We start from the raw sequence: 20144 nt of genomic DNA on the forward strand, positions 1-20144 counted from the left end.
GTAGATTATTTAAAGGAAGGAGGCCATCGAGGTGGTCCCTCCTCACGACAGGGGCTCCGGGTTCTACAGCCTGTACTTCATTGGCTCCGGGTTCTACAGCCTGTACTTCATTGTTCCAAAGAAGGATGGGGGGCTGCGTCCCATTTTACCTCACGGTAGTCAAGAGAGTCAGAGAAGGCCAGTCACTCACTGTCAAGCAGTTTTAGAAACTACTGGGGTTAATGGCAGCTGCGTCCACCATGATACCTTTTGGCCTGCTGTACATGAGACCCCTACAGTGGTGGCTCAAGTCCAAGGGGTTTTCCCCGAGGGGAAATCTGCTTCGCATGATCAAGGTCACGCGGCGATGCCTACGTGCCTTGGACATGTGGAGGAAACCTTGGTTCTTGTCTCAGGGCCCGGTTTTGGGAGCTCCTTGTCGCCGCGTAATGCTAGCGACGGACGCGTCCCTCACCGGTTGGAGACCGGAGCTGTGGAAGTTATGGGTGTGGCCCCTGAGGGGGCACAGCTCGTAGCTTCCGGTCTCTCAACCGAGGTTGTTGAGACCATCCTCCAATCCAGAGCTCCCTCCACGAGGAAACTGTACGCCTTGAAGTGGAAACGTTTCACTTCTTGGTGCGGAGACCGTCAGCTCGACCCAGTTAACTGCCCGGTTGGTACAGTGCTGGAGTTCCTGCAGGCCCGTCTTTCTGCTGGGTTGACCCACTCCACCCTGAAGGTCTATGTGGCGGCCATTGCGGCCTAAGATCTTCAGGCCCTCTCAGTGGCCCCTTCCTACTTAGACTTTGCGCCTGGCATGGCCAAAGTGTTTCTCTACCCTCGAGCGCAGGGTATGTTCCGAAGGTTCCCTCTGTTATACCACAGACTATCGTGCTGCAGGCCTTTTGTCCTCCTCCCGTCAGGGAGCCAGACCAGCAGAAGCTTAATTGCATGTGTCCAGTGCGAGCATACATCCACAGAGCTGCTCTGTGGAGGAGGGCGGACCAACTGCTTGTATGCTATGGTCCCCCTAATAGGGGTCGTCCTGCTACTAAACAGACCCTCAGTTGGTGGATATTTGATGCCATTACTACTGCCTATGAGTCCTCTGATCTCCCCTCACCATTGGGAGTCAAGGCTCACTCGACCCGAGGTATGGCGGCCTCCAAGGCCTTCTTAGCAGGTGTGTCTATGCAGGGCATCTGCAACGCAGCAGGATGGTCCACACCCCTCACTTTCATCAGGTTCTATGGCCTTGATATACGAGCCACTCCTGGCTCTTCTGTTCTCTTGTCTTAGCTGTGCTTTTCCACACTAGACAGGGATTTGCAAGTCTGGCGGCGTGGGCATTCTCGTTCCCTTAGTGTCTTCGGACGCAGCTCAAGTTCCTGAAGGGGAACTTCTCCAGGTTACGTAACCATGGTTCCCCGAAGGGAACGAGACACTGCGTCTCAGAGCCATACTTCCGGCATCCCTGCGAGCGCTTGCTTCATTCCTAGAAGCTTTTAAAACTTCCTGGTCGCTACGTCAACGGCCTATGATGTCTCGCCCTTCCGTTGGACTGATTACACATGTGATTCAGAGCGTGTTCATGCTGGGGGCATTCCCTTAGTGTCTTCAGACGCAGCGTCTCATTCCCTTCGGGGAACCATGGTTACATATGTAACCTGGAGACGTTTTGTAGCATTTGTTTTCACTGTAAGTGCTATTTGAGTCACTTTATGTTTTTGTCTTTCTAAATGGATTTACCCACGTCTACACTGACTGTGACACCAGACAGCCCTGTATTCACTGAAGAGACAGTCAATCTGAAGTGTGAGATTGAGTCTTGCAGTAACTGGAGATATGAGTGGTATAAAGACGGCACTAAAGTGTCTGAGGATTACACTGTAAATGGAAACACTCTCACTATTGAACGATCTGAAACATCTGATTCGGGTCAGTACACGTGTAAAGGACACATAGATAGAAGATCAGTCTCATCACAATCAAGCTCTGCTGTTTCTCTCTCAGTGAAGGGTGAGTTGAGTGTCTTTGTCCTCCTAAACTCACTCTACTACATGTATAATCATTTATTCAGATGAGACACGCTGAATCTACAAGCTTGTGAAGTTCTCAGAGTAACATGACATCGTTAAGTTAAAAAGAACAAAAAAAATACATGTTCACTGTAAGTGTCATGATTGTTTCAGATGATCTAATGTTGAATCATATTAAACATATAGTGATTGTTCAGACGGAGGAGAGACCATTACTGTCCTCTCCACATCTCTCCTCTTTAACATCAGTGTCACACAAAGGGCGTAAGAGTGTAATTCTAGAAACTCACTCAGTGACCCTCAAGGATCATTACAGATCACTGGCAGAAGAAATCAATGAGAGCAAAGTCAGGCAGGTCAGTTAGATAAGAAATGTCCAGAAAGTCTTCGATGGGCCTCAAGTCAATGAGTTTCTTGGTGAAGCTGAATTAATTCGACTAGATCTATCAATGGTCTGGTGTTTTTGTAACATGGCTGTTTCAGAAAAACAGAATGTTGGAACAAAGTGCAGTTTAAAGCTTATTTAAACAAGACAACAGTAAATCCAACAATGAACAAGATAAACCAAATACAGGAACTGAAACAAATGTGTACCACACATCCATACCAGACAATAAAGTAGAGAAACAGACAAGATAACAAGGGGCTAACGAAGAACGGGTAGGCAATTGAGCAGCCATGGTAACAGACCAGGGCAATTATGGAAACAAACAAGGTAGGCAAGGCTACAAGGGAAATGGGAACTAAGCAAATAAACAATGGGAACACACACACACACACACACACACACACTTAAACATAAATGTCCTTAAACACAAAACAGGGAAACACAAGACCATCATCATGACAGTATAATGGATAGCAACATTGTGTATTGTTTATGGATTAACCACAATGAACGTTTAAACAGATTTAATTTAGCTTCAAAAATGTTAATTGTGCACAAAAAAATAAAAAAATAAAATAAAAATAATGAATCCAGGTCACACATTTGATATTAATGTTTATTAGTTATTATTAATTAAGTAATTTTTACAAATAAAATGCAATATTTAAAACATGACACATATTCTGAGTTATTTGTTTGGTTTTGTCTGTTGCTGGTTGTGTTACACTTGTGCTTCCTGGTGTTGGATTATTTGATTAACCCTTACATGCATGGCATCCACTACAGTGGACAGATATTTGGAAGCCATTTTGAACCATTTAAGTTGTAGCACCATGTCCCAACCACCAACTGGTGAACCCCCAACGTGTTGTCTATAATTCCATTTAATTATTGTCTTTGTATTTATTTCTTTATTTAGATATCGCATAATACATTAAAAATGGTGGCGGGAAGAGGAGATGCATATAAGGACATATAAAAGTTTAGGCATGTAACTTCGAATGTGTGTACTTGTGTCTGTGTGCATTTGTGCTCACCTGTGTGTAAGTAGAAAAAGGTATATTTATTTAAGGTCCAGTCTTTGTGCAATTTATACTAAAACTGATCCCCAGGAAGTCTGAAGACTGAATTATGTTCCGTTCAGGTGTGATTTTAAGTGTATGTATGTTCTTTTCCTGTGTTACGTGTTCTTTTTGAATGGGGATTTAAGGGGTGCACATTCTTCTGAAGAATGAGGAAACTAATGACAGCGTAAAAGCAAAACAGAACAAATGTTATGAAATTAAATAAAAGATAATGTATAAACTTTATAATTTTGTAAACTTTTTTTTTACTTTGTTATTAACAGATTTACCCAGATCTACACTGACTGTGACACCAGACTGTCCTGTATTCACTGGAGAGACAGTCAATCTGAAGTGTGTGATTGAGTCTTACAGTAACTGGAGACAGAGAAATGTCCTGACAAATGACAGAAGACCTGACTGGACAGCTGAGTGGAGATATGAGTGGTATAAAGGCACAGACAGTGTAAAGTTACAGACGTCTGACCATTACAGCGTAGATGGAAACACTCTTAGTATTGTGAAAGCCATTACATCTGATCAGGGTCAGTACTGGTGTAGAGGACAGAGAGATAAAAGACCAAAATCATCACAATCAAGCTCTGCTGTTTCAATCACTATGAAGGGTAAGCTGAATATCATTGTCCTAAACTCATTCTATAATGATCACTATCTAATCAAGAGACTGTGATTTCGTTCAGAATGAAAATATTAATACATTCAGCTCAGGATGTACTCACCTAAAAATAAAATTAATTAATAAAAAAAAAAAGAAATAAAAAAAAAGAAAGATAGGAAAATACTGGTGATATTCTGCTAAGACATTATCCAGTAATTGTATGGCATTTCTGTTAACTCTAAAACACAACCCAATGCAGTGTAAAATTCAAAATACAGGTAAAACACCTGCAAAAAAAAAATACAGAACATTTCTTCAAATTAATACAATACACGCCCTATTTTTACCATTTTTGGAGTGCTGTATTCTGCCTGCTTCTGTAAAACAGAACACTGTACAATTCACACATGTGATATGTGAATACAAAAGAACATACATGTAGCCTGGATATCAATGTTTTAGTTTTTTACCAATAATTACAAACATTTTTTGATGTAATTAATACAAACTACAAGCAAAGCAGATCTTAAATTTAATGCAGTATTTTTGTCATATGTTCATAACAGTGATAATGATACTGTGATGCTGTTTCTACCAATATTTACTCATATGTGTATTAATACAGAGAGAACAAAACCTGTAGTGAAGGTTACACCAGATCAGCGTATGTTCAGAGGAGAGACAGTCACTTGCTGACACTTTTAGGGAATCTCCTGTTTACTCTGTTACTTGAACTGTTACTTATCTCAGGGAACCAAGGTTATGTTAGTAACCAGAGCATTCCCTTTCGAACGGTCTCTCCCGTTGCATCGCTAATGCTTTTGGGGAACGCATCCAATACCGTCGTGCTATAATCGAGTGCAGAACGAAGTGCTCTGCGTACCGTACTGAGGGCTCCTGTAAGCATGAGGCAATAATGAAATCCAACCCGCCTAGGCTGGGGACTACATAACATAACCCTCTCCACTTACAAAGGGGATTAGGTAGAGTTAAGTGGACAAGATCCATGCCTGCAGGACAGGGACATCCAAGTTATAAAACCTAGTGAAGGCAGATGGCGATGACCAGCCGGTGGCCGCACAAGTGTCACCAATAGAAATCCCGCTGGACCACACCCAGGAGGAGGCCATTCCCTCACACCTATAGGGCACTGCAAGCCCGCTGAGGCATAAGCCAGGGCTATACCATTGACTCTCCAGCGAGATAGTCTCTGCTTCGTAACCGGCAGCCCTTTAGAGCAGCCACCGAAGCATACAAAGAGCTGCTCTGAGTGCCTAAATGGGCCAGAGCGCACAACATACACTCTAAGAGCCTGAACCGGGCAGAGTGGATTAGGACCCTGCTCACCTTCTGTACTGGGTAATAACTTTTGCTCTGAACGGAGTGGAGAGCACTTTCTGCACCTAGCCGTGTCTCGGTTTGAGGACAACTCTACAGATGTTAGGCCCAAACTCAAGACAGGAAGCACTGGCTGACAGTGCTTGCAGGTCACCCACTTGCTTGACAGACGTTAAAGCCAGATGGAGGACGGTCTTAAGCGACAGGAGCCCCAAGTTGGCAGACTGAGGCGCCTCAAAGAACAGAAACTGCTCTTTGTTAATAATTTAAATCTTTTCTGGGAGCATCCTAGGCTTTTTCGTGCTGATGGCCTGCACCCCATAAGAGTCGGAGCAGAACTCCTGTCGGACAAAATCTCCAGGATGCTTCGCTCCATATGACTAGTAAGCCAATTCTCAAATAACTGCCATGATGGCTTTTGTTCTAGCCGCTTAAATGATAGAAGTACTTGCGCTGTCCAATCTATAAAGACTGTGTGTGTTCCACCAATAGTGAGGTCAAAATATAAATTTAATGCAGGATCTAGAAAAAATCTGATCGTGGTTAAACCAGAAAAATGTAAAATAAATGAACAAAAACAAATTTTAAAGTTTGGGCTCCTAAACATTAGATCACTCTCACCCAAAGCAGTTATTGTAAATGAAATTATCACAGATAATAGTTTTGATGTACTCTGCTTGACTGAAACCTGGCTAAAACCAAATGATTATATTGGTCTAAATGAGTCTACTCCACCAAGCTACTGTTATAAGCATGAGCCCCGTCAGACTGGTCGTGGCGGCGGTGTTGCAACAATATATAGTGATATTCTCAATGTTACTCAGAAAACAGGATACAGGTTTAACTCATTCGAAATACTTATGCTTAATGTTACACTGTCAGATATGCAAAAGAAACCTATCGTATCTCTTGCTCTGGCTACTGTGTATAAACCACCAGGGCCATATACAGATTTCCTAAAAGAATTTGCAGATTTCCTCTCAGACCTATTGGTTACTGTTGATAAAGCGCTAATTGTCGGAGATTTTAACATTCACATTGATAATACAAATGATGCATTAGGACTTGCATTTACTGACCTAATAAACTCTTTTGGAGTCAAGCAAAACGTCACCGGGCCCACTCAGCGTTTTAATCATACGCTAGATTTAATTATATCGCATGGAATTGATCTTACTGATATAGATATCGTACCTCAAAGTGATGATGTTACTGACCATTTCCTTGTATCGTGCATGCTGCGTATTACTGATATTAACTATATCGCTCCGCGTTATTGTCTGGGCAGAACTATTGTTCCAGCCACCAAAGACAGATTCACAAATAACCTGCCTGATTTATCTGAACTGCTCTGTGTACCCATAAGTACACATGAACTGGACGAAATTACTAGCAACATGGGCACTATCTTCTCTAATACATTAGAAGCTGTTGCCCGCATCAAATTGAAAAAGGTTAGAGAAAAACGTACTGCGCCATGGTACAACAGTAATACCCATTCTCTCAAGAAAAAAACTCGTAGTCTTGAGCGCAAATGGAGAAAAACTAACTTGGAAGTTTTTAGAATTGCGTGGAAAAACAGTATGTCCAGCTATAGACAGGCTATAAAAGCTGCCAGGGCCGAGCATATCTACAAACTCATAGAACATAACCAAAACAATCCAAGGTTTTTATTTTGCACAGTGGCTAGATTAACAAATAACCAGATGCCACCCGATCTAAATATTCTATATTAACTGTGAGGGAATATTTAGATCAGGTGGCATCATAGTATGACTTTATGAATTTCTTCACTGATAAAATAGATAACATCAGAAATACAATAACAAATGTAGATTCTACAGCGTATAATACTTCAACTTCATTCATCGCACCAAAAGATAAACTGCAGTGCTTTACAACTATAGGACAGGAAGAGCTAAATAAACTTATCACTGCATCTAAACCAACAACATGCCTGTTAGATCCTGTACCCACTAAATTACTAAAAGAGCATGGCACAACAGTAATACCCATTCTCTCAAGAAAGAAACTTGTAGTCAAATGGAGAAAAAGTAACTTGGAAGTTTTTAGCATTGCGTGGAAAAACAGTATGTCCAGCTGTTTCTGATGCAGAAAAGTTAGTTCATGTATTCATGACCTCTAGACTGGACTATTGTAATGCACTGCTAGGTGGTTGTCCTGCCTATTCAATAAACAAGCTGCAGGTAGTCAAAAATGCAGCAGCTAGAGTCCTTACCAGGTCAAGAAAATATGATCATATTACCCCAATTTTACAGTCACTGCACTGGCTATCTATTAACTTCCGTATCACTTACAAAATACTATTACTTACATATAAGGCCCTTAATGGGTTAGCTCCTGCGTACCTAACTAGTCTTCTCTTGCTTGGTTGGAACAGCAGCTAAGCTAATAATGTCTCTATTTGTTTCTCTGTTTTTGCCACAGGATTTACATAAGGATTTACACAAGCTTCAGTCTGGATCGAGAACACCTGAGAAGAGATGATGCCAACCCCTCAGAGGACCTCAGATGATGCCAACCCTGAAACAACATACAGAACTTCAAAATTTTGCTATAACTTTCATTGCATCATATACTAATTGCTGTTAATAGTGTTCACCGTCTGTTTGATTACATCTTTAATTGATTTGTCCATACATTTCTGCCATATGTACATTAACTGACAGTCACCACTGATAAGCTACTAGTAAATATTGTAGAAACTTAATTTGCTGTAAAGTTGCTTTGCAACGATTTGTATCGTGAAAAGCGCTATACAAATAAACTTGAATTGAATTGAATTGAATGACCTGAGGAATCAGGGCAACCGGGGAGAATGCATACAGGCGAGCGCTGGGCCAATCGTGGGTTTCGAAAAGTAGATTGGGCTGTGAAAGTTGTCTTCTGAGGCGAAGAGGTCCACCTCGGCCCTCCCGAAGACAGTCCAAATCATTTAAACCATTTGGGGATGTAGTCTCCATTCTCCTGGAGCTACCTTTGTCCTGGACAGCATGCCTGCCCCTTGGTTCAGTCTACCCGGCACATGAACTACTCTAAGTAAAAGGAGTCTGTCTTGTGCCCATAAAAAGGAGGTGTCGAGGCAACATGTGAACGGAGCATGACCTGACACCGCCTTGGTGATTGATAAAAGCTACCACTGTCATATTGTCTGAACGGACCAGGATGTGGTGCCCCATTAAGGCCAGCAGGAAGTTTTTTAGGGCTGAAAAAAAAAAAAAACATCATCTCGAGGCAGTTGATGTGTACGCATTGTTCCAGGTCTGACTCGGAGCCGAACGCAAGTCTGCCCTCGTACAGAGCTCCCCAACCTTAGTTGAAGATATCTGTTTTGACCACCTTCCTTTTGGAGGTCAGTCCCAATGGGACGCCTGATTGAAACAGGTGAGGGGTTTTCCAAGGGGCTACACCTCTGATGCAGCATCCTCTGGAAAGCCCTGAGGGAATGTAAAGTACGCAATTTGAATGATTCCGCTAGCCGCTGAACAGTCAGGGATCATTTCAGCGCAATCCACGCACATGTCCGAGCAGAATTGATAACTGTTGCCAGAAAGACCACTGGCTGAGACACAAAGAGCTCATAGGCTAAATTGATTCTCAACCCAAGGCACTCCAGGTGACTGAGCAGAAGCGACCTGTGTGGGACGAGTTCCTGTTCTGACCTGTCTAAAACCAGCCAATTGTCAAGGTAGTTCAGAATGCGGATTCCCATATGTCTCAGAGGGGAAATAGCCGCGTCTATGCACTTCGTAAAAGAATGTGATGTGTGATGGGGGGCTATCTGGATGTAAACGTAAGCATCTTTCAGATCAACTGAAAGAAACCAGTCCTTGGGACATATTTGTACGTGGATCTGTTTCTAAGTTTGCTTCTTGAACGGCCGTCTCATAAGCGAGCGATTCAGATGCCTGACTCGCTCTTCACTAAAGGAAGCACTTCCACAGCTCCATTTGCAAGTAAGTGTTTGTACTTTGGACCAGAGAACATGAGCATCATTGTCCCACACTGAAGTCTGAATAATATCTCTGAAGCGAGGTGGCCTTTGAGCGAACTGAAGCGAGTAACCTCGTTTTATGGTTTTTAGAACCCAACTTGACACTTCTAGCTTTCCAAGCCTGAAACCGAATGGCGAGTGATTCTAGTTTTTTGAATGGTAGTTCGCCGCACGGGGGTGGGGAACTGACATCCATGGTAGTGAGGAGATGAGAAATGCTCTTTTGAGCATGTGGGTCCACTATCACAGCGGTAGTTTGCTTGGGCGCACACTGAATGGGAAGGATGGACCCAGCTTGAATGGGGCTTCCATCGCTCAATGTTAAGTAGAGGGATGGAGAGTGAATGCAAGCTTTCTTTGAGGGCGTTCCGGCCTCACGAGAACTGACCCTCTTCTCTTCCTCTCTGCGTTTGGATCAGGATGGCTTCTGAGGTTTAGGGTCCAACGTCACTCTGGAGCGGGGATCTTGACGCTTCGGAAATGGGTAGCGTTTTGCTGTCCGTGCTATAACCTCTTTCTTCGGCAAATATAGGGATTAATATGCGCCGAGCAGGGGGCGTGCTGCGTCCTAGTGAGTTTCTTTTAAGAGCATTCCGACTCTAGCCTACTACACACAATATAGTGATGCACTGTGGGTAAATGTTACAGGCGAGAGAGAACATATAATGTGACGCAACATACAGATCAGAGACAATATACAGAACAAAACCTAAAAATAAATGCAATAATCTGTTTGTACAGTGAGTTCAAAAGCTGTGGTGATGGTACGGCCTGATGAACAAGTGTTCAGAGGAGAAACAGTCACTCTCAAATGTGATATAAAGTGGGGAGAAGACACTGAGTGGACATATAGATGGGAAATAGAGGGAACAAACTACCAATATACAAACTCTGTTAACCGAACCTCAACACAAGAGTTGAACATCAGGAGTGTTGATCACTTTCACAGCGGTAAATACACCTGCACAGGACAGATGGGAACACAAAGCTCTCAGCTGGTTCAGAGATGATGGTCATCTGTCCGACAGCAGCAGAGAAGCTGGAGGCTCTTACACTCTCAGTCCTGCTGCTCTACAGCACACATGAGTTTATACGTGCAGAGCAGAGAGAGGACGACCAGCCTATTACACAAAGTACAGTAACACACAGCCACTGTGGATCACTGGTGAGTCTGTGTGACAGTACTTATGCTTGTGTTCATCCGTATTTGTGTTTTATTATAGTCTTTGACACAAGGGGACAAAACCATCTGAAACCAATGCAAACCTCCAAAAACTTCCCTCCAGTTATATTCAATCTAAACCAGATCAAAAGCACTATCAAATACAATTATAATATATGCATAAGACCCTTCTTATTTTAAACTTTGGTGCTAAATATCATCTTAATTTTATTTAAATACAGACTTTATTATACAAACATATGTGCTGTCAATTTTGAGTGTGATTTTCCTCTTTTCAGGTGTTTCTCCTTCAGTGTATCTGGTGGTCAGTCCCAGCAGAAGTCAACACTTCTCATCTGACGCTCTCTCTCTGAGCTGTGAGGATCAGAGTAACTCTGCTGGATGGTCAGTGAGAAGATACACAGACAGAAACACAGACGATTGTTCAAACTTAACAGGATCTACATGTCGGATTGTCTCTCTCAGCACATCTGACACTGGAGTTTACTGGTGTCAGTCTGAATCTGGAGAGAAACGTCATCCTCTAAACATCACTGTTCACGGTGAGTCCTGTTTCTAATCACAACAGCTAGACACTTTATAATCTACATTCCAATGACAAAGTCTACACAGATTTTCCTCTAATTGTTTTCTTAAATTAACCTTTCCACATTTTCTTCCCATCTAAATTGAATAGGGAGAAAAGTTTTTGAGTTTTTGACCATATTAAGCGGCAAAGTGAACTCAGTTTCATGGCAGCTGTTAAACGTTTGTCTTCACAAGACACTCCTATGGCAATTTGTAACTATTTTACATTTTGGCAAATTGGTGGCTAATTCATATGAATTTTTACGATCTAATTTGTATATTTTTATAAAATTATTTTATGCCCCACTGACATTCATGTTTACTTTCTATTAAAAAAATCGCACACTTCCATACAGTTTGCATTGTACAAATTCTTATGAATTTGCCGCCTAATAATTTTCTTGTGAGATCAGGTTGGACTACACTAAACTTTTACAAAAAGTACAGGAAGCAAAAAAAGTACAATTTAGTTCATAATATCAGCATTTTTGCCTATTAATTGTTTTGATACCTCAGCAGTAAACACACGTTTCTTGTGTTGTGTAGATGGTGATGTGATTCTGCTGAGTTCTGTTGATCCTGTGATTGAGGGAGATACTCTGACTCTACACTGTTTACATCGATCTACAAACTCCCCGATCCTCAGAGCTGATTTCTATAAAGACGGATCACTCGTCCAGAATCAGACGACAGGAGAGATGAGCATCACGACTGTCTCAAAGTCACATGAGGGTTTCTACTACTGTAAAACAGAGAGAGGACAGTCACTGCACAGCTGGATCTCAGTCAGAGGTGAGAGTCAGTGGAGTTCAGTCTCCCGTGGCTGACTGAAGGAGACTCAGTGACTCTGATCTGTGAGGTTACAGGCTCCTCTACAGGCTGGACGTTCAGCTGGTTCAGAGATGATGATCATCTGTCCGACAGCAGCAGAGGAGCTGGAGGCTCTTACACTCTCAGTCCTGCTGCTCTACAGCACACAGGAGTTTATACGTGCAGAGCAGAGAGAGGACGACCAGCCTATTACACAAAGTACAGTAACAAGCAGCCACTGTGGACCACTGGTGAGTCTGTGTGACAGTACTTATGCTTGTACTCATCCGTATTTGTGTTTTATTACAGTCTCTGGCACAAGGGGACAAAACCATCTGAAACCAATGCAAACCTCCAAAACCTGCTCTCACTTCCCTCCCATTCTCAGTCTAAACCAGATCAAAAGCACTATCAAATTGTTATGTGATGAGAGAGCAGGCAGAGGCGAGGATCTAAATGCAGTCTTTAATAAACAAACGGTAAAACATACAGAATACTGGAAGCTAGGGAACACAAAAGACGGATGAACACGAACATTGACTGACAAACCACGAGTGGAACACAAGCACAATTTATACACAAGAGAACAAGCTTAACAAGATAACAAGGGGACGTGGTAAATGGAAAACACCTGGGGAACCTAATCACGGGGAACCAATACACAAACAGACTACAAACAAGGCACAGGAAACACTTCAACATAAAACTCCAAACAGAGCACATGTAACATAGTCCCCCACCTAAGGAGCGGATTCCAGACGCTCCAAAACAGAACAAAAAGTCCAGGAGGGAGGTGGAGCAGAGGCGGAACAGGGGGCGGGATGGTGGGCCAGGTCCATGGAGTAGAAAAGGGCGTGGTGACTGAGGTGGAGCGAGTGACCGGGGCAGAGCAGACAGCTCAGGGAGCCATGGCGGAGCAGGGAATTCAGGAGGCCATGGCGGAGCAGGGAACTCAGGGGGCCATTGCGGAGCAGAAGACCACCACAGCAAAGTAGATGGGAGCAGAGGTCCCCACGGTGGAGCAGATGACCACCACAGCTGAGTAGATGGGAGCAGAGATTCCCATGGTGGAGCAGATGACCACCAAGGCGGATTAGGTGGGACAGGAGCCGAGATCACCGAGAGGTTAACAACGGCCTTTTCGGCCATAACAGGGAAAGCAGAGAGTTCACAGATGGTCTCCATAGCCATGACAGGACAGCCAGAGAGTTCACAGACAGCCTCCATGGCCATTACGGGACAGTCAAAGGGCTCACAGGTGGCCTCCTTGGCCGTGGCTGGACCTGCCGAGAGTTCATGGACAGCCTTCTTGGCTGTGACATGGCAGACAGAGGGTTCAGAAACAGTGTCAGCAGTCATAATGGGAGATTCAATGGACACAAAAAGTTTGTCTGCTGAGTGGCCGGTGAGATTGACTGAGGAGCGGCCTTTTTGGAATCCTCCTCCACTACTTCCCCCACAGTTAGAGGGGATCCACACAGTCGCAGGGCAAGGTTGACGTACTGAGCCAGGGTCCAGCCAGAATTTCCCCCCGGCATCAGTTGGGCAATGTTGTCGTCCAGCCCGCACCAAAAACAGTCCATCAGCCTGGTGTCATCTAGGGACGCATGATGGCTGTATTGCAGGAACTCCTCCACGTAGCATTCAATGGGCCGGCCTTCTTGAGAGAGGGAGCAAAGCATGCTTAGAGGGTCCTGATTCACTTCCGCTAGATCCATAGTTGGTCAGTCAATCTGTTACGTGACGAGAAAGCAGGCAGAGGCGAGGATCAAAATGCAGGGAGTCTTTAATAAACAAAAGGTACAACATACAGAATACTGGAAGCTAGGGAACACAAAAGATGGATGAACACGAACATTGACTGACAAAAACCCCGTGTGGAACACAAGCACAATTTATACACAAGAGAACAAGCTTAACAAGATAACAAGGGGGTATGGTAAATGGCATACACCTGCGGAACCTAATCACGGGGGACCAATACACAAACGGACTACAAACAGACTACAAACAAGGCACAGGAAACACTTTAACATAAAAGTCCAAACAGAGCACAGAGAACATGTAACACAAATACAAACTCATTATATACGCATAAGACCCTTCTTATTTTAAACTTTAGTGCTAAATTTCATCTTAATTTTATTTAATTACAGATTTTATTATACAAACACGTATGCTGTCGATTTTGAGTGTGATTTTCCTCTTTTCAGGTTTTTCTCCTTCAGTGTCTCTGGTGGTCAGTCCCAGCAGAAGTCAACACTTCTCATCTGACTCTCTCTCTCTGAGCTGTGAGGATCAGAGTAACTCTGCTGGATGGTCAGTGAGAAAATACACAGACAGAAACACAGACGATTGTTCAAAACTAACAGGATCTACATGTCGAATCGCCTCTCTCAGCACATCTGACGCTGGAGTTTACTGGTGTCAGTCTGAATCTGGAGAGAAACGTCATCCTCTCAACATCACAGTTCACGGTGAGTCCTGTTTCTAATCACATCTACACACATTCTAATCTGTTATTTCTGTTATAGTTAAGTTAAACCTGTCCACATTCATCAGACAGTCTCTTCCCATTTAAATGGACAGATTTTGTTCAGATTAATCAGCAAATTGGACTCAGTTTCATGCCAGCTGTTAAAAGTCTGACTACAAAACATACTCCCATGGCAATTCATAACTATTTTACAATGTGGCGAAATTATGGCTAATTTGTACAGTTTTGTAAAATCTTCTTATGGCCAACTGATGGTTAGGTTTAGGGATGGACCATTCACATGCAAATTCATACGAATTTGGCACCTAATGAAATGACTGCATAATGCTAAAAATCACATTGGAAGCATAAAGTACAATTCGGTTCATAAGATAGCAACATTTTTGCCCCTGAATAGTTTTGATGTGCTCTTACTATTTGCAGTAAGCACACGTTTCTTGTGTTGTGTAGATGGTGATGTGATTCTGCTGAGTTCTGTTGATCCTGTGATTGAGGGAGATACTCTGACTCTACACTGTTTACATCGATCTACAAACTCCCCGATCCTCAGAGCTGATTTCTATAAAGACGAATCACTCGTCCAGAATCAGACGACAGGAAAGATGAACATCACGACTGTCTCAAAGTCACATGAGGGTCTGTACTTCTGTAAAACAGAGAGAGGACAGTCACTGCACAGCTGGATCTCAGTCAGAGGTCTGGAAATGATGAGTGATTTTATGTATGTTTGTAATTTTATCATACATTGTCACTAATGAACAGATCTTATCATGTTCTCCGGTCTCAGCAGCTTCATCTTCTCTTCTGGTCACTGGTGTGGTTGTGGGATTGAGTGTTTGCCTGTTGTTCTTCCTCTCACTGGTGCTGCTGTGGAGATACAAGAAGAATAAATGTGTGGAGCAGTTCATAACATTTTGTATGATTAATACAATTGAACAGCAACAAATGAAAGATACAGTTTCTGAATAAATGCTCATGAAAAAATCTAAATATCAAAGACAGTCACTGCATATACTCTTAAGTGACCATAATGCCCTTTGTTTCTGTTATAGATCAGCAGCGTAACATTAACCAGACATCAGTCCCAAATCAATCTGCACAATCTCAACTGGAAAACTCTCCACTGCAGTCTGGTCAGCCTCAATAACTAATTATTTAAACGGGTAGTTTACACACAAACAATGAATTACTGAAGTCTCTGTGTTTTTGAAAATCAATGGAGTCCATTGTTGTTTGGACACTGTCAGACTCTGTTCCGTGTTTTGTGTGTGTTTTCCTCCCCCCACGTGCTCCATGTTATGTTTATGCCCTTATTTGGTCCTTCCTGTTCCTGTCCTCATTAAGTTCGATATGCTTCAGCTGTGTTCTATTAATTTCCTCAATTACTCCTTGCATTTAAGCCCTGTGTTTCCCTGTGTCTGGCGTCCGCTGTTATATGTCATTTTGTGTGCTCTGTGTTTCCTACGTTTTCTGTGTTCCCAGCGTTTGGATTAATAAAGACTGTTGTGTTGAAGAATTCCTCGTCTCCTCGTTCCCATGCTCCTGTGGAATTGTGACCGAAGAGCGGACCAAAACAGTAAGCGGCGCCCCTTCTCCCCGTGTTTGTTTTTCGTTTTGAAAGTCTTTTAGTTTTTCCTGTTTTTTCCCCCGCGATAATGGAGATCGCTTCACGCTTCGCCGCGCCGATGTCAAGCCCGCCGGCCGCGGCTCACTCAAGCCCGCCAGCCGCCACGAAGTCAAGATAGGGCTGCAGTACCCACGTTTAGCCCACGGAGGGCTACTGTCCCAGAGTTTAGCCCACGGAGGGCTCCTGTTCCCGAGTTTAGCCCAGAGAGGGTTCCAGTCCCGAGTCTAGCCCAGTGAGGGCTCCTGTCCCCGAGTCTAGCCCAGTTAGGGCTCCTGTCCCTGAGTTTAGTCCAGAGAGGGTTCCAGTCCCCGAGTTTAGTCCAGAGAGGGTTCCAGTCCCCAAGTCAAGCCCAGGAAGGGCCACAGTTCACGAGTTAGGCCTACCGAGGGCTGCTAAAGGCTATATTCTCCCCAAGGATTTTTTTTTTTGGGGGGGGTAGTAGGGTCCATCCGTGGAGGCCGGGCCTAGTGCCGAGGCCAGGCTCCCCGAGCTCCCTGTTCCACCATGGCCTCCTGAACTGTCTGCTCCGCCATGGCTCCCCGAGCTCCCTGCTCCACCATGGCCCCCTGAACTGTCTGATCCGCCATGGCCTCCTGAACTGTCTGATCCACCATGGCTTCCTGAGTTCCCCGATCCCACATGCTCCATGTTATGTTTATGCCCTTATTTGGTCCTTCCTGTTCCTGTCCTCATTTAGTTCGATATGCTTCAGCTGTTGTTCTATTAATTTCCTCAATTACTCCTTGCATTTAAGCCCTGTGTTTCCCTGTGTCTGGCGTCCGCTGTTATATGTCATTTTGTGTGCTCTGTGTTTCCTACGTTCCATGTGTTCCCAGCGTTTGGATTAATAAAGACTGTTGTGTTGAAGAATTCCTCGTCTCCTCGTTCCCTTGCTCCTGCGGAATCGTGACAGACACCAGTGTTCTTTAAGATATTTTTTGAACTATCCCTGCAATATCTTTATTTTTTTCTCTTTATGACTCTTTTGCTTTTTTTATCCTCAAAATATTTGTTTACTGTCCAACAGATTCTAATGACATTTATGATGGCGTGGCTGTAGTGAACAATGGAGACAAAGGTCCAAAAAAAAACAACAACAATCATTCAATCATGTTGGCTTGATTTATTTTTTTTTTTTTAGATGATCCTGAGCAATTTTCAGATGTCACATATTCAGAGGTCACTGTTAAGAAAAATATGGACAGAGGTTAAATAAACCTCAATATAATCATCATCAGAAACATTAATGCATTTCTAATTAATTACATTTCTTTCTAATTGACTAAGAATCATGAATTATTTTTCTTTAGATGATGCCATGACAGAGCCAAACAATGTGACATACTCAGAAGTCAGAAAAAAAGGAACAAAATGCAAAAGCAATGGTGAGATCCTGTTTTTTCCAAAAGTACAATATATTCAGCATCAATAATTTGAATGATCATCTGTTTTGTATTAGATGTTAATACTGCAGGACCCAGTGATTTGACTTGCGCACAGATCAATATACAGGACAAAAAGAAAACCAAGGGCAAAGGTAAAAATGAATGAATGAATGAACGAATGAACGAATGAATGTGACTGAATTAAGAGATGATAAAAACAAGCCTAGGCAGACTAGAGAGACAGATAACCAAACTGTTGTTCTCTCTTATTATGGATTATCATTTATTAGTGTTGTCGATATATATAGCATTATGCTCTTTCGTTCCCTTTTTGTTGTTCTCTATCAGGGAAGTGTGGTGAGTCTGGAGACACTTTGTACTCTGAACTGAACCACAACACAGATTTCTCTCACTGGTGAGAGAAACACAAAGTCAAACTTCATCACTATTAGAATTAACCATCATGCACCGTTTGTGCTACAGATCAAAATGATTCCTAAAGTTATGTGTCTTATTAAGTAAATGTAAAAATCATATTTTATTTTGTATTATTAATATTTATCATGTGTTTGTCAGATGCTGCTGATGGAGTTGGTGATGAAACTTATACTCAACAGGAAGAAGAACAAAACACGTAAGAATTATGTTACAACTGAAATAATTTTACAATAACTGACAACAAGCTCACAATATGCACTCGTTCCTGTAGATTGTGGCATATATTGTTATTTTACGTTATAAATCTGCTTTAAGTTATTCAGTTCAGTTACTTGTGAGGTTTAGTGAGATATTAAAACTATAAATCATCAGCAGAATGAACTCAAATCAGAGGTTTGCATCATTCACATCATATGCATAATGCATCATCTTTTATCTGTTTAAAGGTCCCTGAGTGCAGAGAAGATAACAGACGGCTAATAGAGATTCACACCAGCAGACACAGTGACGCTTGCATTGCTTAAGAAATTAATTTGAGTGAACTGCTTATGCACATGCTTGACTGAAAGACTTTAGAGATATGCATTATATTATCTGTACATATTATGTAAGCAAAATATGTCTAAAATATAGTACAGCATTTTCTCCAGTGAGCACTTTTGTTTAACACAACTCTTAAGTTAAACTGACCAAAAAGCCATTACTTTTTTACATTATTCTGTTGGTGCTGCACTACAATTGAATAGTGCAATTGGGCGCTTGATTGATAAAGTTAAATACAATGTGTTATCTGTCTGATAAAATAGTGCCTATGTTTTGAAGATTGATGCCAATGATGAAGATTATTTTTCTTGCATGTATACATTTTCATATACACTGCTTTTTACAGTCATATATTTTCATATATTTCATATATGCTGTTTTTGCTGCAGTTAATGAAGTGTGATAAGAATAATAGCCTATTTGTTAAATGAAAACATCAACTTGTGCGTCTTCCACACCAAGAGAGTGAACATAATGCTCAAAGACATTCAGCTGGTGTGACAGATGGACATATGTATTTTAAATAACAAGCATAAAGAAGTGAATAATATCAAGTTAGTTGTTTAATAAACTATTTAAAAAAGCTTACATTTATAATCTTAATATTGTTAAATGTTAATAACTGTTTGCAGAAATGTTCTCAATTCACTCGTTGATTGTTCTGTGATCAGTAGGTTTTTATAAGATGTGTGATCGATTTAAAGTATTACTCGTGCAAACTGTGTAAATAAAGTTCTGTGTAAACTTAGCTAAGCTTATCCCATCATGCATCATGTTTTGGAAATAAATTGTAAGACTTTTTGCCAAGATCTCACAAGATGTCTTCTATACTTCCATACATAAAACCTTTCAAGTGCAAGGTAAATATTACTAATTAGATACTACATGTAATTTGGAAGTAAAACATGAAGTGTTGCACATTTTATTGGTGCACAGATGAGTATGTTTGTTGTGTATAACGTGCAACATTTTTTCACTTAATTAGAAGCACCACAATTACTAAATTGTCATCTATTATAGAGACTAATGAACGTTTAGAAGTTTATTTAAAATGCAAAGTATTGAAGATCAATACACGTCATATGTCACATCACCTCTGTGCTCCATCTAAAGCAGTACTATGGTGGCTGTGGCCACAATCAACAATTATTACCATAATCAAGCATTGGCAGACTTGCATAAGCCAAGCGAGGGACGTTTAGTAGAATTGCCCATGATTGTGGTTTCAATTAGGTCCTCTAACCAAGTATAATTTAATTTTCTCCATATTCAAGCAGACGGTCGGATCAAATCTCCATCTGTTGAGAAATGAAGAATTGTAGTTATTATGCTTGGAAGAGGAAAGGGCGGTAAAGGTCTTGGAAAAGGAGGCGCTAAGCATCACTGAAAGGTTCTTCGCGATGTAGGGTACCAGACCGAATCAGACAATTTAAGATTCGATCAAGAACATGGTTGAAACACGAGGAGCCGAATTCCACAGAAAGGCCGAAGATGACAGAATGTTCGTAAATTAGATCCTAGCACCAGCCAGTCTGAAGCAAGCCTAACCAACCAACTCTTTCACAGAACAGCTTGCAACATTAACACAAAAGAACAACTCAGGAAGGAGATTGTCAATTTTGGGGCAAGTAATCAAGATTAATGGTCAAAGA

The 20144-nt window shown here is 42.1% G+C and overlaps 1 pseudogene; it reads left to right on the forward strand.

The window, feature by feature from the left end:
- Nucleotides 1–1700: 1700 nt before the first annotated feature.
- Nucleotides 1701–20144, forward strand: part of LOC107740225 (basement membrane-specific heparan sulfate proteoglycan core protein-like) — a 27471-nt pseudogene continuing 9027 nt past the window's right edge.

Source organism: Sinocyclocheilus rhinocerous, unplaced genomic scaffold, assembly GCF_001515625.1.
Source record: "Sinocyclocheilus rhinocerous isolate Xijiao unplaced genomic scaffold, SAMN03320098_v1.1 scaffold3723, whole genome shotgun sequence".
Classification (NCBI taxonomy): domain Eukaryota; kingdom Metazoa; phylum Chordata; class Actinopteri; order Cypriniformes; family Cyprinidae; genus Sinocyclocheilus; species Sinocyclocheilus rhinocerous.